General features: G+C 45.0%; 1 non-coding gene across 1 annotated transcript; it reads right to left on the bottom strand.

Annotated features, from left to right (window-relative positions):
- Positions 1–1257: 1257 nt before the first annotated feature.
- On the bottom strand, positions 1258–1330 carry trnav-aac (transfer RNA valine (anticodon AAC)). Its single transcript has one exon. It is a non-coding gene; the product is annotated as a tRNA-Val (tRNA).
- Positions 1331–26891: the final 25561 nt, after the last annotated feature.

Raw genomic sequence — 26891 nt, 5'->3', positions numbered from 1 at the left:
GATCTATTAATAGAATCATAGAATAAGATAGCGCCATTTGGCCCATCGTGCCAGTGCCAGCTCTCTGAAAGAGCTGTCCAGTTAGTCCCACTCGCCTGCGGTTTCCACATAACCCTGAAAATGTTTCCATCCAAGCGTTTATCCAATTCCCTTTTGAAAACTGTGAGTTAAGAAAAACAATATTGAAAGGGGTGCTCGGGCCTCTGCAGCGTCGATGTAGAGTGTGTGATGATTGAAGTTATCAAGATGGTTGCTTTACACATGGTATGATGTGCAATCATCCTGAAATACCTTCAATATCCAATACAAATTGAATTGCAAACCTGACGGACCAACACTGGAAAACAAGTCACGAGTGAACGCAAATCATCTGGGACCCGTTTCAGCCTCACGGCACTTTAAATAAAGTGAAATAACTTTGCATTGAAAAGATTTGGAACTTGCATTTGTGACTTTATCTATTCCATTTCTTAAAGTTGCTGGCATCTGATGATGGACACGCCTCTGCTCCCTCTATTGAACAAGAAAGGAGGTGTTTGACGTTGACGGGACGTGTTGTTTATGAGCTCATCCTTTACATTGAGTGGGTTCGCGTCCTTTAAACGGCGTCAACTTTAGCCCAGCGGTGAACTTCGCAGCAAACAAGTTCATCACCGTCTCACCGCGGGCGCTGACTGACACGTATATCGTTATTTCTTTCAGACCGAAATAAATAGGAACCGTGATTTTAAATTTGCACTAAGTGATTTTTAGGTCGTCGCCTTTAAATGTTTCAAAGGCGACTCCGAATTTATGATAGTCCGGCCATTTCACCAGCCGTGTTGAAAACAAAACATGTCTCTAACTTTCGCGTCTTTTTTCGAAAGGCAAAAAACACATTTCCCATGACCTCTGAAGGATGGACAAGTACATTTCAGAAAGCTGAAGCAAGTTCACCAGCCTTTTGATCTGGAGTCAGACCTTTGCGCCACGCACTCTGAAGACAGGATCCTGGATGTTATTATATTTTTTGAATGTTTCTCAAACACCGTTTCATATATTGGTTGAATGGATGAGGCTGATCAAATCTTCGCCAGATCCCACCGGTGATGAGACAGCATTGGAAGCAGCCTTCACCCCAATATCACGCTGGCATTCATCGCCTGCTCTCAGCGGACTGCATTAACAGGGATGGGAGATATGGACTTTGTTCACATTTCATCAGCAATGTGAATCGTTTAATATTTAATCATTTTTAATGGGGACAAGGTTTCAAAATATTTCCGCCCGGTTTCGAACCGGGGACTTTTTGCGTGTTGAGCAAACGTGATAACCACTACACTACGGAAATCTGACATCTCCAACCTCGTGATAGGGATATAACCCCTCAGCCAAACTAATTTCCGTATTTCTGTCCAGGAGCTCATTTCACAGGGATACATTTCCTGCGCTGTATTTCGGAAGGCTGCAGAGAAGGACAGGTGGCGATGGTCAGGCAGGGAATCCCAGAGCATCGCGCCGACACAAACATTTCACTGTTTTTTTCATGTGCCTGATATCCGACCGCAGTGTAAATTATGGCGAATCAGGCATGCTCAGATGACATTGTTCACAGAGTGTTTTCTTGCAGCCAAATCACACATTCGAAAACTTGAAATGAGATTAAGAGATCGGAGCCATTTAAAGTGCTCCCAGTTACTGCAGATCAGGAATTAAAACCTGGCACCGGCATCAGGGCAATCAGAATGAGGCAATGAATCCGAAAGTGGGAAGAAAAAGGTGGATTTTTTGTCCAGTGGGTGGGCTCGCATCACCAACTTTTTGATTAACAGCCCAACGCGCAAACTGATTGCGCCACAGAGACCAGCAGGTGCTTGTTTTTGCAAGATACACTAAATCAGCGTGTCACTTAGCAAAAGTTACATGTTGCAGCCACAGAAATGTAATTGTTCACTATCAGTGTTACTTTTCCAGAAATAAAGGATGGGACATTGTTTGTGGAAACATGGAAACGGTCTGGTCTCGCTCACAGCATCGATATCACCGACAACCAGCTCTCCTGCAACCGGCGCGCCCATCGGTGCTTTGTCTGTTAGTTCGTTGCACTGTGGGAGATCCTTCACCACACTGATTGCAGCGGTTCAAGAAGGCGGCGCACGACTACCTTCTCAAGGGCAATTAGGGATGGGCAATAAATGCTGGCCTCGCCAGCGACGTCCACATCCTATTAACGAATAAAAATATGTCTCTGTGCTCCTCCAATTCTGGCCTCTTGCGTATTCCTGATTTTAATCTCTCCACCATTGGCGCCTGTGCCTTCAGCTGCCGAGGCCCAAAGCTTTGTAATTCCACCCCAAACCTCTCCGCTTCTCTCTCCTTTAACACATACCTTAAAACCTACCTCTTCGACTCAGCTTTTGGTCACCTGTCCCAATATCTCCTTATGTGGTTTATTGTCGAGTTTTGTTTAATAACGCTCCTGTGAAGCACCTCGTGACGTTTTACTACGTTCAAGGCGCTCAACAAATGCAGGCTGTGTCCTCTGGTTATCGACCCTCCTGCCAATAGAAATAGTTTCTCTCCATCCATTTAATCAAAATCCACTCATAATTTTGAACACCTCAATTAAGTCTCCCCTTAACTTTTTTTTTGCTCTCAGGAGAACAATCCCAGCTTATCCAGTCTCTCCACATAACCCATCCCTGGACACGGTCCAAGGCGGAGGGTTGCAACCAGGTTTGCAAATTATTGCCAGTCGGGAGCTGGACAAATCGAAATGGAACCGAGATGACAAACAGCTTTGTGAATCTGGAGATACGCGTTGGGAAACGGAATTGGAGGCGAATAAAGGACTGACCAGACAGGCGGCCAAGACGCAGCTGAGTCGGCATGTCCCCCTGGAACAGTTACTCTGATGTGTGTGAAATTCAGAGGTCGGAGCCATTTAAAGCGCTCCCAGTTACTGCAGATCAGGCTTCAAATCCTCACATCAGCATCAGGATGCTCAGAATACTTTTTTTATTCGTTCATGGGATGTGAGCGTCGCTGGCGTGGCCAGCATTTATTGCCCATCCCTCATTGCCCTTGCGAAGGTGGTGGTGAACCGCCTTCTTGAACCGCTGCAGTCCGTGTGGCGAAGGATCTCCCACAGTGCAACGAACTAACAGACAAAGCACCGATGGGCGCGCCGGTTGCAGGAGAGCTGGTTGGCGGTGATATCGAAGCTGTGAGCGAGACCAGACCGTTTCCATATTTCCACAAACAATGTCCCATCCTTTATTTCTGGAAAAGTAACACTGATAGTTGTCAATTGCATTTCTGTGGCTGCAACATGTAACTTTGGCGAGGTGACACGCTGCTTTAGTGTATCTTGCAAGTGAGTGCATCGGATGGTCTCTGTGGCACAATCGGTTAGCGCGTTCGGTTGTTAACCAAAAAGTTGGTGGTTCGAGCCCACCCAGGACCCTTTTCCTTCCCACTTTCGGATTCATTGCCTCATTCTGATTGCCCTGAAGCCGGTGCCAGGTTTTCATTCCTGATCTGCAGCAAATGGGAGCTCCGATCTCTTAATCTCATTTGAAGTTTTCTGATATGTGATTTGGCTGGAAGTGAACAATGTGATATGTGCATGCCTGATTGGCCATAATTTAAACTGCGGTCGGATATCAGGCACATGAAAAAAAACAGTGAAATGTTTGTGTGGGCGCGATGCTCTGGGATTCCCTGCCTGACCATCGCCACCGATCCTTCTCTGCAGCCTTCCGAAATACAGCGCAGTAAATGTATCCCTGTGAAATGAGCTTGGCTGGGGGGTTATGTCCCGAACACGGAGGCTCAGCATCAGGTTTCTGTCGTGTCGTGGCGATCATGTTCGCTTAACACGTGAAAAGTCCTTGGTTCAAAACTGGGAGGACATATTTTAAAACCTTGTTCCCATTACAAATGAGTAAATATTTAACGATTCACACTGCTTATTGAACGTGAACAAAGTCCATAACTCCCAGCCCTGTTATTGCAGTCCGCTGGCAGCAGGCGATGAAAGCCAGCGTGATATTGGGGGTGAAGGCTGCTTCTCATACTGTCTCACACCCGGTGGGACCTGGCGGAGATTTGATAAGCCCGATCTATTCAACCAAGGTGGGAGAAATGAAACGGTGTTTGAGAAACATTCATATATAATAATAACATCCAGGATCCTGTCTTCAGAGTGCGTGGCGCAAAGGTCTGACTCCAGATCAAAAGGCTGCGTGCTCACATCACATCGGTGTCACTGTTTCTTTCACCGCTCACATGAGACTGGATAATTCCCGAATGAAGGTTTTAATTGCCTTTTCACAAATAAAAACCAGAAGTTTGGTCCAAACCCTGACTCAGTACCTACCCAGTGGCAGGAAGGGGAGCGACTGATACCCTCATTTATTTCATGCAACAAACTGACACGAATACTGGTATTGATTCAAAATCGACCTGCAGATGGACACACACAGAAAAAAGACAACCACAGAAACAGACAGCAACTACTTGCATATATATACATGTATCCTTCAGAGCTCACGGGAAATATATATCTTTTGTCTTTCGAAAAAAGACACGAAAAGCAGAGACATGTTTTTTTTCAATACGGCTGTTGAAATGGCCGGACGACAATGAGTTCGGAGTCGCCTTTGAAACATTTAAAGGCGACGACCTAAAAATCACGTAGTGCAAATTTAAAATCACGGTTACTATTCATTGATGTCTGAAAGAAATAACTAAACATGTCAATAAGTGCCTGCGGTGAGACGGTGTCACATTTGTTTGCTGCGAAGTTCACCGCTGGGCTAAAGTTGACGCCGTTTTAAGCACGCGAACCCACTCAATGTAAAGGATGAGCTCATAACTAACAGGTCCCGTCAACGTCAAACACCTCCTTTCTTGTTCAATAGAGGGAGCAGAGGAGTGTTCATCATCAGACACCGGCAACTTTAAGAAATGGAACAGATAAAGGCACAGATGCAAGTTCCCAATATTTTCAATGCAGTTATTTCACTTTATTTAAAGTGCCGTGAGGCTGAAAGCGGGTCCCAGATGATTTTCGTTCACTCGTGACTTGTTTCCCAGTGTTTGTCCACGAGGTTTGCAATTCAATTTGTAATGGATATTGAAGATATTTCAGGATGATTGCACAACATACCATGTGTAAAGCAACCATCTTGATAACTTCAATCATCACACACTCTACATCGACGCTGCAGAGGCCCGAGCACCCCTTTCAATATTGTTTTTCTTAACTCACAGTTTTCAAAAGGGAATTGGATAAACGCTTGGATGGAAACATTTTCAGGGCTATGGGGAAACAGCAGGCGAGTGGGACTAACTGGACAGCTCTTTCAGAGAGCTGGCACAGGCACGATGGGCCGAATGGCATCCAAATGGCGCTGTCTTATTCTATGATTCTATCAATAGATCAATTTCCGCCTTTCACTGAGCCTCTCCAAAAGGAGCGCAGTAATCGTGTCCCTGTGAAATGAGCTCCTGAACAGTAATGCGGAAATTAGCGTGGCTGAGCTGTTTGAAACTCTGGTTAGGCTCCGAACAGGAAATTTCCTCTCTAAGTTTGATTAGTTTATCAATTATCTCCCCCTTTCGATCTTAAATATCTTTACATATTTTTTTGATCTCTTCTTCGACTGTCATGCCCACAATACGAGTCTCCCTGGTAAATACTGAAGCAAAGTGATTATTTAATATTTCTGCCATTTTGCTGTCATTGCCTGTGAGTTTGTCGTGTGTCTCCCTGAGTGGCCCTGTTACTATCCTAAATTTGCTTTGGCTGTTGATGTGTCTGGAATACTTTGCTTTTTTTGATATTCCTTTTTGACTTTCCAATAGTTCTTTTGACTTCTTTCCCAGTCTTTTCACATTCTCCTCTCTCCTTTATTGTCTAGTGTGTGCCTTTTTCTTTACTTTCAATGTTGCCCTTATTTCTTTATTCATCCCTGATGTGTCATTTCTGGCTAGTTTGTTCTTGCTTTTTAGTGGGATATATTTCTCCTGGACTCCATTGATCACCGTTTTAAATGTTTCCCACTGCTGTTCTTTTTCTTTGTCCATGTCATTAATATGTCAAACATTGCACCATTCAAAACTTCTCAAGTCACATATCCATTACAAAGCCAGTTGCTTTTGTGGGAGGAGCAAATCAACTTGGTCGTAAAATCATCTGCAGCCCAATCCACAAATAAAATATTTCCACGTCTGAGTAAAAGTAAGCACTGTCAGAAATTGGGCACGAACCCACGTCTCTCGAAGAGACTGCGATCCAAACGCAGCGCCTTAAACCGCTGGGCCATTCTGAATACCGATGGCATGTTTGATTCTACATCAGTTCACCAGTGAAAGCAGCATAAAAGTTTAAAATGGTGCTCGCCCAACGTGGAGCGCGAACCCACGACCCCGATGTTATGGAATCGCATGCTCCACCGACTGAGCAAGCCGAGCCCGTGGGCCCCTCGCCGCCTTATTTGTTATTGCAGCAAGCAGGAGAAAGACTCCAATTCCAAATCAAGAAAGACTCCAATTCCAAATCAAGGACAGTCAGCATGGATTTGTTAAGGGGATTTCGTGTCTGACGAACCTGATTGAATTTTTCGAGGAGGTGACAAGGAGGATCGATGAGGGTAGCGCAATTGATGTTGTCCACATGGATTTTAGCAAGGCTTTTGAAAAGTTCCCACATGGCTGAATGGTCAAACAAATAAAGCCCCATGGGATCCAAGGGAATGTGGCTTGTTGGATCCAAAATTGGCTCAGTGGCAGGAAGAAAAGGGTAATGGTCGACGGGTGTTTTTGCGGCTGGAAGGCTGTTTCCAGTGGGGTGCCGCAGAGCTCGGCAGTTGGTCCTTTGTTTTTTGTGGTATCCATTAACGATTTGTGCTGAAACGTAGGGGGCATGATTCAGAATTTTGTGGGTGACACAAAAATAGGCCGTGTGGTTGATAGCGAGGTGGAAAGCTGTCGACTGTGGGGGTTCAGGCAATTTTCTGATAACAAAGCACTCAATCTATCTCTGAACGAATTTTGAGCGAATACGTGTGTTTGACTTGGCACAGGCACGATGGGCCGAATGATCTCCTCTTGTGGACCAACATAATACGATGATACTAAGTTTTGTCAGACGGAAAAGCAACACATTGCAAATAAGAGCAGAGAGATGAAACTCGTCTAACAGCATAAGAGCACGGTGAGATATTGTATTTGAGAAGGATGAGGAGTGATAGTTTATCATGGTTGTAGTCACATAGGGTATCATTTGTGACTTTGATAAGGACCATTTCATGCTGCGACAGAGGCGGAAACCTAATTGGAGAGATTCAGCCCGGGCGCGGCCCCATCGTGTGCGGTGAGACAGAGGGGGGTGGGGGAAGTGTCAGAGCTGGGGTTCACCGGTGGAAGCAGCATAAAAGTTTAAAATGGTACTCGCCCAACGTGGGGCTCAAACCCACGACCCTGAGAGTTTTTAAAGAAAAGGGGGAGCAGCCACTGTCTGTATCTCTTGCTGCACTTGAAACAACACATTCCAAGTACGAGCAGAGTGAGGACACCATTGAGTTCCCATTGTGTGTAATGAGTTGCCGTGGTGTAGTGGTTATCACGTTTGCTTTACACGTGAAAAGTTCCTGGTTCGATCCAAAGCAGACCCATAATGTTAGAACTTGGTCTCCATAAACATCCCGATCGGTTTTATTCTCCTGCCCAAAAGGGAGACAGTGGCTGTTCCCTTACTCTTTGTGAGCTGCATCTTTTATTTCATTAAACAGATAACTTTGAGTGTGAGAAAACTGATCCACAGTGATGCTCATTTCAAGTTTTATTCCCTTTTAATCTGGAAGGATATATTGGCTTTGGACAGAGTGGCTTTTGAAAGGAGTTCGTCGGGTGGGATCGACAAACCTTTTCCGCTGGTGGGGGACAAGGGAACCTAATCAACCATCTACCAAGTTCTCCTGAATTCTAAGGTGCAATGAGAAACCGACCAACAAAAGCGCTTTAATTGACCGTGGAGGTTCAGACAATTTTCTGATAACAAAGAGCTCAGTCTATTTCTCTTGTCTATTTCCCGATGTTTCCGGATGCTGTCTGCATCTCTGGCCTGTGTTTATCTCACCATGTGTTTTTTGAACGAAGACGTGTGTTTGTCTTCTGTTTGTTACATTAAATAAATGAGGGCATTCGGTACTTCCCTCCCTGACACTGAGGAATCAGAGGCAGACTTCAGACCAGGGTTCTATTAATTGTGAAGACGCAAAGAAAACATTAAGTGTGGAATTTTTACAAACCAGCCACAACAGCTGTGACCCCGACGTGATTTGACCATGTAACTTTCCAATCGGGAGTCAGACGCGCCACCGTTGGGCCACGAGGCGTGGGTACTAGAACAGGTGTGTGTTTGTATCAAAGTTTATCAGGCACCGCTTTAGTTCTCCCATATTGGTCGAATGGGTTGGCTTTCAAACACCCGCCCACTCCCACCGGATGTTCGGCAGCATCAGAAATCGCCTTCACCTGTTAGCGGCAGCGGGGCGCTCGCTTCCATCGCCTGCTGTTAGCGGACTGCAGCAAATCCAATTACATACATCCTGAACCCAGAATTATCACATCACAGGAAAAGGATGTGGGAAACTGCTCAAGATACATAACAGGAGGGGAAACTTCTGAAAAACACGTGGACGTTCGATGTTTGGATTTTGGTCAGCACTGAATAATAGAACGTGTGAAAATATAAACTATGGGTGTGAAGTTTATATACAAAGTGAATGTTTGTAAGCGGATTTCTCCCGTTACTGTGGCAACTATGGGTTGTTAATCCATCAACAATAACTTCCGCTTGATTTTAGCCCGAGTGGTTACAAAATAGCAAGTTTAATAGATTGACTTACAACAGAGTTGCACTACAGCTGTCTTCAACTTTACATTCAACAGTATTATTATTTTAATACAACTGTCTACAGATTACATTAATGACAAGCAATCAATGCAACCTGACGTGTCTGCGAATCCAGGTATATCAGACCTGACCTTTGCGGACTGCCTGTGGCAATGGACTTCTGACTGTCCCCTATTGAGAGCTCTAACATTTGAGAAGGGAGCATGCCCTATCTTTATACGATTCGGCTGCATTGTTCTATGCGTAAGCACTACTGATCTTAACACATGGTCGTAAACCATCCCACTTTGTTGACTCTCAGAATCCAGCAAGAATTTTTTCATATCTTAGTGTTTACTTAGCCTTTCTCTGTCATCAGGATTTGGATGCTTATACTAGGTTAGCACAACCTGGAGTTCAGGTGTCCAGGACACCCAAGTTTCTCTGGTCATCAACATTTAATAGTTTCTCACCATTTCAAAAATATTCTCTTTTTCTTTTCTTCCCACCAAAGTGAATACCCTTACATTTCCCCACATTATGCTCCATAGGCCACCTTCTTGCCCACACACCTAACCTGTCTCTATCCCTTTCCAGACGTTTTGTATCCTCCTCACAGCTTATTTTCCCACCTAGCTATGTATCATCAGCAAACTTGGATACTTTACACTCGATCCCTTCATCAAGTCATTAAAAGTCTTCCATAGGCATATAAATAGTAAACGGGTAGTCAGCGGAGGGGTGAGGCCGATTAGGGACCAAAACAGAGATCTACGCATGAAGGCATAGGACGTGGCTGAGATACTAAATCAGTATTTTGCATCTGTCTTTACCGAGGAAGAAAATGCTGCCTAAATCACAGTAAAAGGGGACGTAGTTGAGACACTGGATGGGTTGAAAATTGATAAAGAGGAGATACTAGAAAGGCTGGCTGTACTTAAAGTGAATAAGTCACCTGGTGCGAATGGGATGCATCCTCAGTTGCTGAGGGACGTAAGGGTGTAAATTGCAGAGATCCTGGCCATTATCTTTCAATCCTCCTTTGACACTGTGTTTGGCGCCAGAGAACTGGAGAATTGCAGATGTTACACCCTTGTTCAAAAATGGGTGTAAGGATAAACGCAGCAACTACAGGCCAGTCAGTTTCACCACGGTGGTGGGAAGCTTTTAGAAATGATAATCTGGGGCAAAATTAATAGTCATTTGGACAAGTGTGGATTGATAATAGAAAGCCACTGTGGATTTGTTAAAGGCAAATCGTGATTGAGTTTTGTGATGAGTTAACAGAGAGCGCTGATGAGTGCAATGTGGTTGATGTTGTGTGTATGGCCTTTCAAAAGGCGTTTGATAAAGTGCCACAACATAGGCTTGACAAAAGGGGCGATAGTGGCTGCTTCCTTATTCTTTAAAAGCGCTTTCTTTTATTTCACTCAACAGATAACTTTGAGTGAGCGAAAACTGATCCACATTGACGCTTATTTCAAGTTTATACCCTTTGAATCTGAAAGGATATATTGGCCTTGGAAGGAGTGCAGCACAGATTCACCAGATTGTTACCAGGGTGCAATGCGTTAAATTATGAGAAGATGTTATATAAACTAGGTTTAAAATCACACAAGTCACACTGCAAGAAGTTTTCATTTTTGATACATACATTAATGACCTGGACTTGGGTATACAGGGTATAATTTCAAAGTTTGCAAATGACACGAAACTCGGGAATCAGACTTCAGGAGGACATGGACAGCCTGGTGAAATGGACTTTATTAATAGAGGCATAGAGTACAAAACCATCAAAGTTATGCGAAACGTTTATAAAACACTGGTCAGGCTGCAGCTGGAGTATTGTGTTCAATTCTGGGCACCACACTTTAGGAAAGAGGTCAAGGCCTTGGAGAGGGTTCAGAGGAGATTTACTAGAATGGTAACAGGGATGAGGGACTTCAGTTATGTGGCGAGAATGGAGAAACCGGGATTATCCCGTTGGAACAGAGAAGGTTAAGGGGATATTTGATAGAGGTGTTCAAAATTATGAAAGGTTTTGATAGAGCAAATAAGGAGAAACTGTTTCAAGTCTCTGAGATGATTCTTTTAATTACCGTTAATAAACCCACAACTTTCTGTTTCGCACTGAACGAAATGCTAACAAGTTTGCCGAGTGACTATCGAAACTATGCGAACTTTTCTGACTTTCATCCCTTCTCACTTTACGCACTTTATTTTTGGAGTCTGCTTAAAAGTGTTCAGTGGTGATGAGACCAGGAATCTGGTGCTGCCGTTGTTGAATGTGAAAGGATTGCAGCCCAATTTACACGAGAGAAAGCTCGCGCCTGGAAGTTTGTGAGGAGCAAGTTCTAGCAAATTGTTTCTGACCCCGGATTAAACCGGGAGTTTTTCGCGTGTGAGGCCAACATGATAACCATTACATCACGAAAACATCTATTTAGTCCAGCCCAGGTCAGATGGAAGTGTTAAGGGAGAAAGTGAACTGCTGACTCCCACTTCTGGGGGATATCCCAAAGCGCTTCATAGAGGGGTAATCAAAAACATAAAATCATAGAAACACAGGAGGCCATTCGTCCAATCGTGCCTGTGCCAGCTCTTTAAATTTTATGGTGCAATTTTAAAGGGGGTACAGGAACAGAGAGACCTGGGTGTATACATACACAGATCTTTTAAGGTGGCAGGACAAGTTGAATAGATTGTAAAAAGAAGTATTCGGAATCGCTGACTTTATTAATAGAGGCCTAGAGTACAAAAGCAAGGAACTTATGCTAAACCTTAATAAATCACTGGTTAGGCCACAGCTGGCCACCACACAATTCTGCCCACCAAACTTTAGGAAGGATGTCAAGGCCTTGGAGAGGGTGGAGAGGGTGCAGAGGTTATTTACTAGAATGGTGCCAGGGATGAGGGACTTCAGTGAGGCGGAGAGACTAGAGAAGCTGGGGTTGTTCTCCTTAGAGCAGAGACGGTTAAGGGGAGATTTAACGGAGGTGTTCAAAATCATGAACGGTTTTATAGAATAAGTAAGGAGAAACTATTTCCAGTGCCAGAAAGCATGGTGACCAGGGGACACAGATTTAAGGTAATTGGAAACAGAGGTGAGACGAGGAGAATGTTTTTACGCAGCGAGTTGTCATGATCTGGAATGCACTGCCTGAAAGTGTGGTGGAAACAGATTGAATAATAACATTCAAAGGGGAACAGGATAAATACTTGAAGGGGAAAAATTTGCAGGGCTATGGGGAAAGGGAAAATGAGTGGGTCTAATTGGAAAGCTCTTTCAAAGAGTTGGCACAGGCACGATGGGACGACTGGCCTCATTCTGTGATGTTTTCATGCTGTGATTCGATGTTATGGAGGATTTTCTGAAGCAGTAGATATTCGGGGCAGAGGACCAAGTGGGGATTGAGCTCGACGGCAAGTGTATACAGTTCGTTCAAAGGACTGAAGCCGATGGTTTCATTCTTCCCGTCGTTTAGCAGCAGGAAATTACTCGGCCATGCAGGCGACTTTTTGTGTCTTCATTCATGTGATGTGGGTGTCAATGGCAAGGTCAGCATTTATTGCCCATCCCAAAATGCTCTGGGGAAGGTGCTGGTGAGTTGCCTTCGTGAACTGCACCTTTCATTGACTGTGTCATTGATATTTTCTGGATACAGAGAAACTATTTCCGCTGGTTGGGGTTTCCAGGAGAAAGGGGCACAGTCTAAAAATTAGAGCCAGACCTTTCAGGAGTGAGATTAGAAAACACTTCTGCACTCAAAGGGTGGTAGAAGTTTGGAACTCTCTTCTGCAAAGGGCAATTGATGCGAGTTCAATTGCTAATTTTAAATCTGAGATCGATAGCTTTTTGCCAACCGAAGGTATGAAGGGATATGGGCCAAAGGCAGGTACATGGAGTGAGATCACAGATCAGCCATGATCTTATCAAATGACGGAGCGGGCTCGAGGGGCTGAATGGCCTTCTTCTGTTCCTATGGAACATTTCCCCAAGTGTCTGTTCTCTCCATAGTTGTTGAATGACCGCCTTGTGTTTCCAGCATATTTTCATTTAAAGCTCGGTTTAGGGATGAGCCGGTGGGCGTCAAAACGTGTCATGGACGGAGACCGGGTTGGCGATTGCGGGAAAAGCAAATCAACTGGGCCGAAAAATCAACTGCAGCTCAAGCAACAAATAAAATAGGAGTCAACATAACCAATATCAGAAGAGGGATTCTAACCACTTCTCCAGACTTCAGAGAAGATTGCGATTTAAACGCAGCGATTTGGACCGCGCAGCGATCCTAACTATTAAACAGCTAATTCACTCGCCACACTGAGACCTCCCCCACCCCCCCCCCCCCCCCCCCCGCTCCCGGAGAAAGTTTCACACACTCCAGTGCTTGGTGAGGTAAATGCTGCTGGAAAGGCTCGGTGAGCGGGATACCACCTCCCCGGGTTTTCCTGAGCCTATTGTACTTTATTCCTATTTAATCACGGGAATATCCGGAGCTAAAAAGAATTAAAAGCTGAATCACAGAGAAAGGGAATTCCGTGTTACAACTGATAAAACTAAAAACCGAGTTCTTTGGTGATTTCGTGGTTCGGATTCGGCGCTTTTCCCACCGTTGTTTGGGTTCGATTCCCGGTCAAGAAAGCAGCTTTTTAACACTTGTTATATTAATCGTATGAACTCACTCAAACTCTTTGCGAAGAAAAAAAAACAATCATTGTTTTAATCACCATTAATTAACCGATAACGTTTTTTTGCAGAACGAAAGGTTACTGAGGGAAGTTGGAAAACTTTAAGAACTTGATGAGCTCTCTTTCCTCAAGAAACTTCAGGCACAAACCATCACTTTATAAAGAAAGCAATAATTTATTACTATTAATACACTGGAAAAACTAACATTACAATTTAAACACAACTTGGGTTTATGCCCGATTTAGAATTGTTTTAAACCAATAAAACAACACATTCTGAATTCCTAAAATGCATAACCGTTTGCAAATCAAATATCTATCTTAGACGAAGCCCAGATCGAAAGTTATACCTTATGGTTGGCTCAATCTTGCCGGGAAGATTTCAGGTGTTCTGACGGATACCGTTATAGTGCAGCTTGACTTTCGCTTGTATCCAGGACATCTGCTTCACAGGCAATCTATGAACCAGCATCGAGGCATCAAGCTGGGAAGTAGTGAGCAGTTATGTCGATTCCCGGTGAGGTTGTGCTGCCAAGAAGCGAATGGTGAGGTTGGAGCACTCGTGGTGGATCTGTGTCTCTCTCCACTCAACTTCTGCCCAGCTTTAAAAGACCGTTTCCACACAGAATCACACCTCTGGCACGGTGGCTTCTCATCAACAGGTTCCGACAAATACAACCCACGATTGATTGACACTTCACTTGTTTTCTCTCAGTGTCCACAACATAACCGAGTTAAGTCGGCAGGAGTTCAAACCACCAGGAGCCCTCTCGGAATCGTTCTTGTTGCTATGGTGATCTATTCTCTGCCGTGTGATCTTTTACAATGTATCATTACCAATTATTTTAATCGTCCTTTTCCTTCAGACATACTGAAGCCGATTTAGTCTCAGGCCTTTGTTTATCAGATGAATGTTTACTACACAGAGCAGCTGGGAAACTCCTCCAGTAAGTAATGGTCAGGGTCAGTTACACAAGACTGAGTGACTTTATTGTACAGCCTCCAGGCATCACCTTTAGAAATGTCAAAATTAAATCCACAAGAGTGTTACCCCAGAACAAACATGAACTGTCTGGCCTGCTTCATCTGCTGCTGTTCTGCTGGTCAGCACTCTCACTCACTCCAGGCTGATTACACAGTTTGTTGGTTATTTAATGCTTTCTGTATTCTATTCTCACTCCTCTCTCTACACTCCAGTCACTATATATGTTTGTCCGTGTTTCATTGTGTCTGTTCTCTGTTTAAATCGTTTGTCTCTATTTATTTTCTGCCTGTTTTTCTATCTTGTTATTTCCAATTCTGCTTCCATCACTTTGCACTTGTTTGTCAGTCTCTCTCTTTCTCTCTCGTTCCATCCATGTCTGCTTGCTCGCTCTCATTATATTTATATAAATGCATTCTTTCACTCTTCTTTCTCTCTTTATTTTTCTCTCCTGTCTTACAAACTGTCTTTATTTATCTCCCACTCTGTGTAACTCTGTCTCTGCCCCTCTTTATTTCTATCTCTCTCTCTCACACACCCTCTCCCTTTTATGTGAATCTGTTTAAATTTTCTCCACTATTTAATCATTATATTAATGTTGTCCCTGTGTTCTCTCTCTCTGTCCCTACCTCTCCCCGTCTCTATCTCTCTCTGTCGCTGTCTGTCTTTCTCTCTTTCTCTCTGTCCCACTATCTCCCTCTCTCTTTGTTTCTCTCTGACTCTTTCCTTGTGTCGCACTCTGCCTCTCTCTCTCTCTTTCTCGCTCTCACTCCCTGTCTCATTCTCGCTCTCCAAATCACTATCTATCTCTCTCACTCTTTTTCGCTGTGTGTTTCTCTATGTCTCTCTGTCACTCTCTCCCCCTTGCCCTCCCTCTCTGTATCTCTCCCTCTCTCAGTCTCTCTCCCCCGCCCTCTGTCTCCATATCCCTGTCTTTTGTCTCTCTCGCTCACTCTCTCATTCCCTCTCTCCCCCTCTCTATGCCTCTCACTGTCTCTCTCCCTGTCCATTTCATAGAATCATAGAATCATAGAAGTTACAACATGGAAACAGGCCCTTCGGCCCAACATGTCCATGTCGCCCAGTTTATACCACTAAGCTAGTCCCAATTTCCGGCACTTGGCCCATATCCCTCTATACCCATCTTACCCATGTAACTGTCCAAATGCTTTTTAAAAGACAAAATTGTACCCGCCTCTACTACTGCCTCTGGCAGCTCGTTCCATACACTCACCACCCTTTGAGTGAAAAAATTGCCCCTCTGGACCCTTTTGTATCTCTCCCCTCTCACCTTAAATCTATGCCCCCTCGTTATAGACTACCGTACCTTTGGGAAAAGATTTTGACTATCTACCTTATCTATGCCCCTCATTATTTTATAGACTTCTATAAGATCACCCCTTAACCTCCTACTCTCCAGGGAAAAAAGTCCCAGTCTGTCTAACCTCTCCCTATAAGTCAAACCATCAAGTCCCGGTAGCATCCCAGTAAATCTTTTCATTTATGTGCAGTGCACTCATTCTGATCAGGCCCACCGCAGCTACTTTGATTCCCAGCTTTGCAAATTTTGCCCGGCGGCTATTTATTTAAAGTCCAACTAAGCTCTTTAGTGCCGCCATTAAGAGCAAAATTCATGGGTCATCTGCAGAATAAATCCTGCCTCAATAGGTCAGATTATCAATAAAACATAATCTCAGAATCAGATTTAAGATCATTTAATGGCTATGTGCTGCTAATATAAAATGTACTTTCCGTCCCTTGGGAAGTGTGGTAGATGGAGCTTGAAATGGGATTTAGTTCTAGTGCTTGAAACCCTTCAGCTCTTTCTATGATTTCAGTAATTTAACAATTATATTGAGTGGATATTTCACCGCGTTCTTCAGCTCCTCTCTGAATTTAGTCTGGGTCAGGACATAAATACACGTGTTTGTGCAGGAACTGAGAAGTTGCAGCATCTTTGCTGTGCGATCTGTGATATAACGGGGGTCAGAGCAGGAGTAAATAGACCGCACGTCTACAATTCGCAGATAAATGTAAAATACAACCTGTGTCAGCCATAACAGTATAAAACTGCACGATATACTGAAGAGTAAAATGATGGATTTCTTTCGGTTCTCCATCTCTGGATCACTCTGATTCTCTCCATTGCTGCGGACCCGGAGTCCCCTGCGGACTCGACTGGACATTAAAATACGCCTGACCGTCAGAACATTGAACAGCAAAATCAGACAGAACGGGACACAAGGGGTTAAAATGAGGTTAATCATGTCAAATGCGGCCCATGCGGAGGAAGTACGGAAGCTCGGTTTACCCTGACAAAACAAGGGAACATTGTCAATTATAAATTTAGGTTCATATATAAAGTACGTGGGGACACTCTCGAAACAGCCCAGCACACTCACTGTTCCCAGAACCACAGCCGCCGTTCTCTCGGTGCAATATTTAGTTTTCAGCTTCACACAACAGATGGCCACAAATCGATCAAAGGTGAAAGCGACTGTGAACCAAACAGAAACTACCGTGGTTGCAAAACCCAAGAAGTAAATAAAGCTACACACGGGAGTAATGTCCAGGAATGACTGTGGGAGATACATCGCATTAATCGCCCTCAATATCGGATCAGCGATAACGACCAGGAAATCGGCCACTGCCATTCCCACCAGGTAGCGACTGATACATTTGGAGAGACCGCACTTTCCTCGGGACAGGATAACAATCGCCACCAAGTTAACTGTAAGGGAGAGAAAACCAGAGAAATTATTGATCAGACTTGGAGCCAAAGCAGCAGTTTGAGAGGATCTGGGGTGAAATTTCCAGCTTTGATGCTGCATCGAAGGGTGGAAAGTGATTGATTGACCTGGGCAGTGCTTTCGGGCAGAGAGAAATTTTTAAACACAATGATCAATAATGAATTGGGAGATGGATACAGAAAGTGAATAAAGTGAGCACCGGATCCACTGGAAGGGCGCAGTGCCTTTGGGGAAAGGAGAAGAGGTTTTACACACTGGGAATCCAGCGGATTAAAGCCGGGTTTGGGACCCAGACGGAAGGGAAGGAATGGGAAGGTACGCGAAGGTGAAGGGACAGGGGGAGGTGCAGCTCGTGTGTTGCTGTGAGTTAAGACAGCCGAGAGTGAGTGAGATTGGGAGGGAGACAAGGAAAAGAGTCGTGTACATGTGCGTGTCGGAGCTGGAGGGGAGTCAGGAGTAGATGGTTTGGGAAAACGGACAAACTGATGCAACCCACCAGACAGAGGATTCATTGCAATGGGAGCAGAGGCTGGGATTCAGAGGGAGAGACGATGTCAGAGTTTTAAGGGAAATCTAATCTATAGGTCCCACTAACATAATCCATCTAAGACATTAAACAGTTCGTTTCTGAAGTTATTGCTGTCAGGGAACATGTGTTTGGTACAAAATGTATTTAATAAATTTAATTTGCAATTTCAATGAAACTTAAAATGAAAAGTATTAACAAAATTAATGACGTTGTTATTGAACTTATCTGAGCTTGAAAAATACAGTTTCCGAATAATTTATTGCAAACAAGAAATTTCGGAATCTATTTTTGAAGTAATTTTTAATTATATTTAGTGTTAAGTTGGAAAACAAGGAACGTTCACAAAAACAGACTGAGGACCTGACAGGGATATAAACATAAGGAGCGAGTCCCACAATAAAAACTCACCCAATCTGACCACATCATATTAACACCTTCAAATCACATTTTCTGTGTTTAATTGTACTGGAAGTTTCCGCAGTTCATTCTGATGAATTGTTCACACCACAGCCTCTCGCTTTCCCGCTCAGTCGCCCTCTCCATCATTCATTCGCTTCTCTTTCTCAAGTCCATTTTCATATCAGAATAAATCCTATCATCCTGTGCCTGCATTCTGTTTACCAGCCCCGTGTTCCACCGATCCTGTTCTCAGTGTTAGTTTGTGAAATAGTAAAGCCTCTGTGGAATAGTTTAATGTTTCTACAGATCATCCAATTCTCCACCTGTTCACCAACACTGTTCACTAAATCGACAAATCACGGAATAAACAGAAACGAATGCCTCTCCCAGGCAGTTCTCACAATAATTGAGATTCCTTCTCCAGTGATTACAAAGTAAAGTGATAGATGGCGGCATTGCTTAATTAACAAAACGCCAAAATCACACTTATAACCTACAGATACATAGAAGGGCTCCTGATTCCAACTGACACGGTGCAAATTGAGACAACAAAACATCAAAACCTTTCATTTTACAGTGAAGCCCAGTGACAGTCAGTGAATTCATCCACAGTGAAGCAGAGGAGGAGATATGAAAGAGTCAGCAGCAAACTCAATTCAGTAGCCAGACATCTGAAGCGGCGTCAGATACACACATAATGAAATCATATTTCATAACAGTGATCATCAATAAATACATTGAAATCCCAGTTAAACTGAAACATGTTATTTGGGAGGGAGGACATTCCGCTGCCTCCTTGTAACACTGAGACTTTGAGCTGTCTCATTATCAATCACTGAAAACACATTGATGAAAACATATTCCAGGACAGGTTAGTTCCACAACCAGAAATCATTAACAGCTCCTGATGGTCTGATACCAACTCTTAGCCGAGACACCTGATTCCAATATATTCAGTACAGAGAATAATCCAGTAACAATGCCAGGGTTGGGTAGACAAATTCATGACAGACATAATGCAGCTCCTCAATACCGAAAGAGCAGAGACTTAACACATTCGATAATTCAACCAATTGAACAGAACAAGTGACTGTGCAAAATATGTAGGGACAAAAAACAATTTGCCAAGTACAGCAGCAGTGTTAGCACCGATTAACACCCATGAACAGCTGAGATAACGGTTTACCTGGAACTCCAATGGCTGCAAGAACAGGATAATAAATGCGTTCTATCTGATCGGTTACTGAATATCCCATTTCTGTGAGAAGCACTGACTTCTGTTGGCCTGGAAACCACAGCTCCAGCAGGCACTCTGAGCTGATCCATTCCAACAAGCCCTGATTTATACACGGGATAAGTCTCCACTGACACGGTTATACCCCTGACCATTGCTATTAGTTACAGTCAGTTTAACAAACACATCACATCAGCAGCTTTGACTTCGATGTAAATAATGTGATGGATAGAACACAAACATCTCAAAGCCCATGTTATTATCTTCATCAGATCTCTCTCAGGAATAAAGTTTAAATCTGCTCTCATAAAGGACTGATCCAACAATAATGAGCGGCTCCATTTACAGTTTTTATATAATTGTATTGACCATGTTCACTCCTGAAGATTCATTTATAAATGTTACTGATTCTCCGCAGTGCAGACTGAACCCAGGGACAGAAGCAGACCCGTTTCACTCTGTTCCTGCAGTTTCCCAGTTAAAATATGGATTGTGAGTGTCTGACACGAGGACAGTTAAAGGGCAGGTTGAGGATTGCAGCCTAGAAATGACTGTGGGTGATATTAGGGGACGGACACTGAACGTGTCCCATTGACATTCCTCTCTCCGCTATTTTAATGTGGATGTTTACCCGTTTATTCTACATTGGTTAACGGCTCCACTAAAATAGGTCCCGTATAACACAGAGCTGTGCTCATGACCCTCCATCACAAAGGCCCCGTGATTCCCTCACCCGCCTCAGTTCCTTCCTCAGCCCATTGCCCACTGAAACCCTCATCGATGCCTTTGACCCCTTCAGAATCCATTCCTCCAATGCACTCCCGGCCGGCATCCCAACCTCCATCTTCCATAAACGTCAGCTCGTCCAAAACTGCGTGGTCCGTGTCCAACCAGCACCAGGTCCTGCTCGGCCTCAGTAACCCTCACTGACGTCCGATCCCATATCCATTACATTTATCATGCTCATCCTTGGGTTCAATCCGCCCAATGGCCAACCATTCCCCATCTCCACACCTACAGACAATGCACCCATCAACTCCTCATTCATCGGTCAATGGCCTCTTTTGCTGGGACTACCTTCACTTGGTTCCATTCACCTATCTGATCAGAGCCAGGTGAAGCTTCTCTTCCCACCCTATCACCGTTATCTCTGACGTTTCTAAAGATTCAATCCTTGACTCCCTCCTCTTCCTCATCTACATGCTGCCCTTTGGTGACACAGTCCACAGACATAGACCAGCTTTCAGGTGAACGCTGACAAAACCACCGCCTCTCTTGACCCTTCCAATATCTTTGTGATGTCAGACCCACATTCTGTTTGAGTGGAGCCACAATTCCCTCCAGTTAAACATTGCGCAGTCATGATCTTTGGCTCCACAATCTCCACATCCAAGCCAAGGATTCTATACCCAACCTGTTTTTTTTTTGATTGGTGATTCGCTCAACAATCACCCAAGCCCTTAATGAACTGCATTGGATTCCAGTTTCATCCTTTCTTGCAATTAAAATCCATCAGGCCTCACCCCTCCCTGACACTGCAGTGTTGTACTGAGGGAGTGCAGTACTGTTGGAGGGAGCACCGTACTGTCAGGGGTTCAGAAGAACATAAGAAATAGGAGCAGGAGTAGACCATACGGCCACTCGAACTTGCGCTGTCATTTAATAAGATCATGGCTGATCTTCGACCTCAACTCCACCTTCCCACCTGATCCTCGATTCCATTCGACTCCAAAAATCTATCAATTTCAATCTTGAATATATTCAATGACTGAGCATCTGACGTACTATGGGGGAGAGAATTCTAAAAATTCACCACCTTCTGAGTGAAGAAATTCCTCCACATCTCAGTCCTAATGGCGGACCCCTTATCCTGAGACTATGTTCCAGACTCTCTATCCAGGGGAAACATCCTCTGTCCATAGGAAACATAGGAACATACGAACAGGAGTAGGCCATTCATCCCCTTGTGCCTGCTCCACCATTTGATAGGATCATGGCTGATCTGTGATCTCGCTCCATGTACCTGCCTTTGGCCCATATCCCTTAATACCTTTGGTTGCCAAAAAGCTATCTATCTCACATCTAAATTTAGCAATTGGGCTCGTATCAATTGCCGTTTGCAGAAGAGAGTTCCAAACTTCTACCACCCTTTGTGTGTAGAAATGTTTTCTAATCTCGCTCCTGAAAGGTCTGGCTCTAATTTTTAGACTGTGCTCCCTAATCCTAGAATCCCCAACCAGAGGAAATAGTTTCTCTCTATCCACCCTATCCGTTCCCATTAACATCTTATAAACTTCGAACAGATCACCCCTTAACCTTCTAAACTCTAGAGAATACAACCCCAATTTGTGTAATCTCTCCTCGCAACTTAACCCTTGACGTCCGGGTATCATTCTAGTAAACCCACGCTGCACTCCCTCCAAGGCCAATATGTCCTTCCGAAGGTGCGGTTCCCAGAACTGCTTAAAGTGCTCCAGGTGGGGTCTAACCAGGGTTTTGTATAGCTGCAGCATAACTTCTGCCCCCTTGTACTCTAGTCCTCTAGATATAAAGGTCAGCATTCCATTAGCCTTCTTGATTATTTTCTGCACCTGTTCATGACACGTCAATGATCTATGGACCTGAACCCCGAAGTCCCTTTGGACATCCACATTTTTTAACTTTTTACCATTTAGAAAGTACCCTGTTCTATCCTTTTTTGATCCAAAGTGGATGACCTCACATTTGTCCACATTGAATTCCATTTGCCGCAATTTTGCCCATTCACCTAATCTATCAATATCGCTTTGTAATTTTATGTTTTCATCGACACTGCTTACAATGCCACCAATCTTTGTGTCATCAGCAAACTTAGATATACATATACCCTGTCAAGCCCTTTAAGAATTTTATACGTTTCAATGAGATCACCTCTCACTCTTCTAAACTAAGGAGAATGTGGACCCATTCTTCTCAATCTCTCCTCAGAGGACAACCTTCTCACGACAGGAATCAATCTAGTTAACCTTCGTTGCACCTCCTCCAAGGCTAATATATCCTTCCTTCGATGAGGACATCAAAACTGTACACAGTAGTCCAGGTGTGGTCGCACAAAAGCTCTGTACAATTGTAGCAAGACTTCCTTACTCATGTACTCCAAACCCCTTGCAATGAAGGCCAACATGCCATTTGCCTTCCTAATTGCTCGCTGTACCTGCATGTTAACTTCCTGTGTTTCGTGGACAAGGACACCATAATCTCTCTGAACATCAACATTTAATGGATTCTCATCATTTAAAAAAATATTCTGTTTTTCTATTCTTCCTACAAAAGTGAATAACGTCACATTTCCCCACATTATTTTCCAACTGCCACCTTTTGCTCACTCACTTAATCTGTCTATATTCCTTTGCGGACTCTTTATCTCCTCCTCTCAACTGACTTTCCCACGTAGCTTTTTATTGTCAGAAGAATTACCATACATTGGTCAGTACTCAGGGAGCGCAGTAATGTCGGAGGGTCAGTACTGAGGGAACACAGTGCTGTCGAAGTGTCAGTAATAAGGGAGCGCAATGCTGTCGGAGGATTACTGCTGAGGGAGCACAGTACTGTCAGAGAGTCACCACTGAGGGAACACAGTGCTGTCGGAGGATCACTTCTGAGGGTGCACGGTGCTGTCGCAGGGTCACGACTGAATGAGCGCAGTACTGTCGGAGTGACAGTACTGAGGGAGTGCAGTACTGTCAGAGGGTCAGTACAGAGGGAGAGCAGTGCTGTTGAAGTGTCAGTACTGAGGCAGCACAGTGCTGTCGGAGGGTCACGACTGAGAGAGCACAGTACTCTCGGAGGGTCACCACTGAAGGAGCGCAGTACTGTTGGAGGGTCAATACTGAGGCAGCACAGTACTGTCGGGGGGTCAGAACTGAAGGAGCACAGTGCTGTCGGAGGGTCACCACTGAGAGAGCACAGTACTATCGGGGGGTCAGTACTGGAGGAGCACAGTGCTGTCGGAGGGTCACTACAGAGGGAGCGCAGTACCATCGGGGGGTCAGTACTGGAGGAGCACAGTGCTGCTGGAGGGTCACTAAAATGTTGGCCTGGCTGTCCTCCATTTTGTCCAAGGTTGGTGGCCAAGTTGGCCTCCATTTTGTCCAATGAGGTAGCCAAGCTGGCCTCCATTTTGTCCAAGGTGGTGGCGACGCGGGCCTCATTCTGTCCGGCATGGGAGCCGCGTGAGCGGCGACTTTTTTTGAAATGCTGGTCGCGCTCGCCCCCATTTTGTCCGGGACGGACTCCCCGCTGGCCTCCATTGGGTCCAAGCCCGGCTGCCGTACCTGCAGCCGTGCTGCCCCTGTGCAAATACACTTCCAAATATACAAATACATCATAAATATACAGGTAATATATCTATATATTATAAACACAAGTTGTTGTTGGTGGTGGTGGTGGTCTGATGATAAAGACCACCACTCTGGCATGACTAGGTGCAAGCTGGGAACCCTGGCTGCACCCTGGCATCATTCTGGGTTGACTGCGGGATCACTGGGGACACTCGGTTGGCTACTTGCCGCCATCTGACAGGTGGGGGGAGTTTACAGACCAGCTGGATTGGACGTGCTGCATCTGCTCGGCCAGCGTGGCCAGACCCAATCTTTTCAGTGTGGTGGACAGTTGGAAACTCAGCACGTAGTGACACTTGGTTTTTGCGTACTGGGGGTCAATACATATCCCGAGGCAGCCACACACAAAGGTCTCCATCAGGATCAGAGCGGCGTGGGGGACACACTTCCCCCTTTATCTGGGGTCTTGTACATTGTGTCCCTGTGGACATGTTCTGCCTTGGGCCTTCAGGTAAAGTGGAAGATAGCTCGGGTGACTGTGACGGCGGATCGGCGCAGAACGGGCCAGACCCTGGCCATGTGGAGAAACACCGCGAGTACCTCACACCTTATCACCAGGTTCCTGCCGGTTATGGAGAGGAAGCGCCCCACCAAAGTACCAATCTTCTGTTTGGCCTTGGCGACCCACTCCTCCCAGTTCTTGGTGCAGGTCAGGGGACCCCCGAACCAGATCCCCAGCACCTTCAGGTAGTAGGACCTGACGGTGAAGGGGACAAGGGACCTGGCCTCCCACCTGTCAAATAACATGGCTTCGTTTTATTTCGGTTCACTCTAGCCCCCGAGGCCAGCTGGAAAAGGTCGCAGATGCCCATCAGTCTGTGAAACGACCTCTGATCGGAGCAAATGTTGGTGACGTCGTCCATGTACAGGGAAGCCTTAACCTGAGAGTCTCCGCTGCCTGGGATCGTCACCCGCCCCCTCCCATCCCGATTCCTGCGTTCTTCCTGATGGACACAGCAAACGGATCGATACAAGACATGAACAAGACCACGGAGAGAGATCAGTTTGCCTGACTCCAGATCTGATTGGAACGCTCTCCGATTTCCACCCATTGATCAGGACTGCGCTGCAGATGTCTGTGTAGAGCGCACGGATCCAATCGTGGATTCCCTCCTCAAACTACATTTTGGAGAGCACGTCCATTATGTACAGGTGGAATATTCTGTCAACGGCCTTCTCCTGGTCGAGGCTGATGAACCAGGATTTCACCCTCCTGTTCTGCACATAGGCTATCGTATCCCTGTGTATAAATTCTAACCCTCTAGAATTTAAGCCCTTTGTTTGATTTACCCTTTTAACCTGTGTCGCTAATTTTAGTGATTTGTGTAATTGTGCCCCAATATTTTATTCTTCTCGTACATTCTGTACAATACAGGGTGAAATGGCCTTACCCGGTGGCCTTTCCCTGTAGAGCCTTTACGTAGGTCACAACTCGCTTCATTACATCTCTCATGGTGTACTCCTGTTCCTTGGAGTGTGTCAGTCGGCAACACTCGATCACGGACAGCTCCATCAGCTGGGAGACCAGCAGGTTTCGGGCGCACCAAAGGGCCTCATTCACCGAGTTGATGGTCTTCCAGCAGCAGTTCATATTTGTCCCTTTGTGCGTCCTGGGGAACTGCCCATAGAGCACAGCATCCTGTGTTACTGAGGTGTTGGGGATGAACCGGGACAGATAAAACGCATCTGTCTCCACACCTTCTGCACCAAGTGGCAGCTCACCAGTAGATGGACGACGGTCTCCTCCCCGCTGCAGCCTCGAGGGAAGCTCACGGTGGTGCTGAGGACAGTGAATTTACTGCTGATTGGAGCAAACGTCGGTGACGTCGTCCATAACCTGAGACCATCCGCTGCCGAGGACAGTCACCCCCCTGATATCTGCATCCTATCTGATGAACGCAGCAAACTGCTCGATGCAACATACAATCAAGGCCACGGAGAGAGGACAGACCTGCCTGACTCCAGGTCTGATCAGAGAGCTTTGTGACTCCTGCCTGTTGATTTGGACTGTGCTACGGATGTCTGTGTAGAGCAGTCAGATCCAATTGCGGATTCCCTCCTGAAAAAATATTTTGGAGAGCACGTCCATCATGTACGTGTGGGATATTCCGTCACAGGTCTCCTCCTGGTCCAGGCTGATCCCTGAGCAGCACAAGGCTATCAGAGATCTTCCTGCCGGGTACTGTACAGGTCGGATCCGGGTGGATCACCAGATCCAGAGCAGACTTGAGCCTATTGGCGATGGCCTTAGACAGAATCTTGTTGTGTGAAGAGCGGCTCCTCAGTGTGAAGTGACAGCGGCCCTTCCTTCCCCAGTGAGAGAGTGAAGAGCAGTTTGTGTGACAGATGGATAGATATATATATATATATATAGATAGGGAGATGGATAGATAGATCGATGGATAGATAGATAGATGGAAAGATAGATGGATAGAGAGATACACAGATAGATAGATAGATGGATAGAGAGATAGATGGATAGATAAGATATATGGAGAGATAGATGGATCGAGAGATAGATAGATAGATAGATAGATACATTAAAGGCAGTGGAGAGACAACGATACATACGAATCGGCCGAAGGAGATTTAAATTGATTTTTAATAAGGTGAAAATAACAATGGATATAGTTGAAAGAGATAAAGGAACATAAAATTAGTAGAAAGAGAGCACGATAGAGAGATTTATAAATAGAGACAGGGTTATAGATTGGCAGAAGTAGCGATGGAGAAGTGGAGTAAGTTGGAACATTGTAGGGGGTGGGGGGGTGGTGGGGGCGGGGAGTGGGTGCAGGAATAGTCCGTCTTTTTGTGATAGTTTAATTGAAATGTATTGAGTCAATTGAAGATCAATTAGAAATGGGCAGCTACAAATTTCCCAGTACAAACTCAAATCCCCCTCGCCCCAATAAAGCTATGCTGGTGAAGAAACAACTCGATTCAAACCCAAAACTGAACTGCAACAAATCAGGAAAGGTTCCTTGAAAGGAATCCAGTGATGAGCTTGAGACGAAATGTGCTGGGGATGTTGTACTGAATTAGGCC

The sequence above is a fragment of the Heptranchias perlo genome, unplaced genomic scaffold (assembly GCF_035084215.1).
Source record: "Heptranchias perlo isolate sHepPer1 unplaced genomic scaffold, sHepPer1.hap1 HAP1_SCAFFOLD_63, whole genome shotgun sequence".
In the NCBI taxonomy this organism is placed as follows: Eukaryota; Metazoa; Chordata; class Chondrichthyes; order Hexanchiformes; family Hexanchidae; genus Heptranchias; species Heptranchias perlo.
Note: the sequence above shows the minus strand (reverse complement) of the source record. Positions and strands in the feature narration are given on the sequence as shown.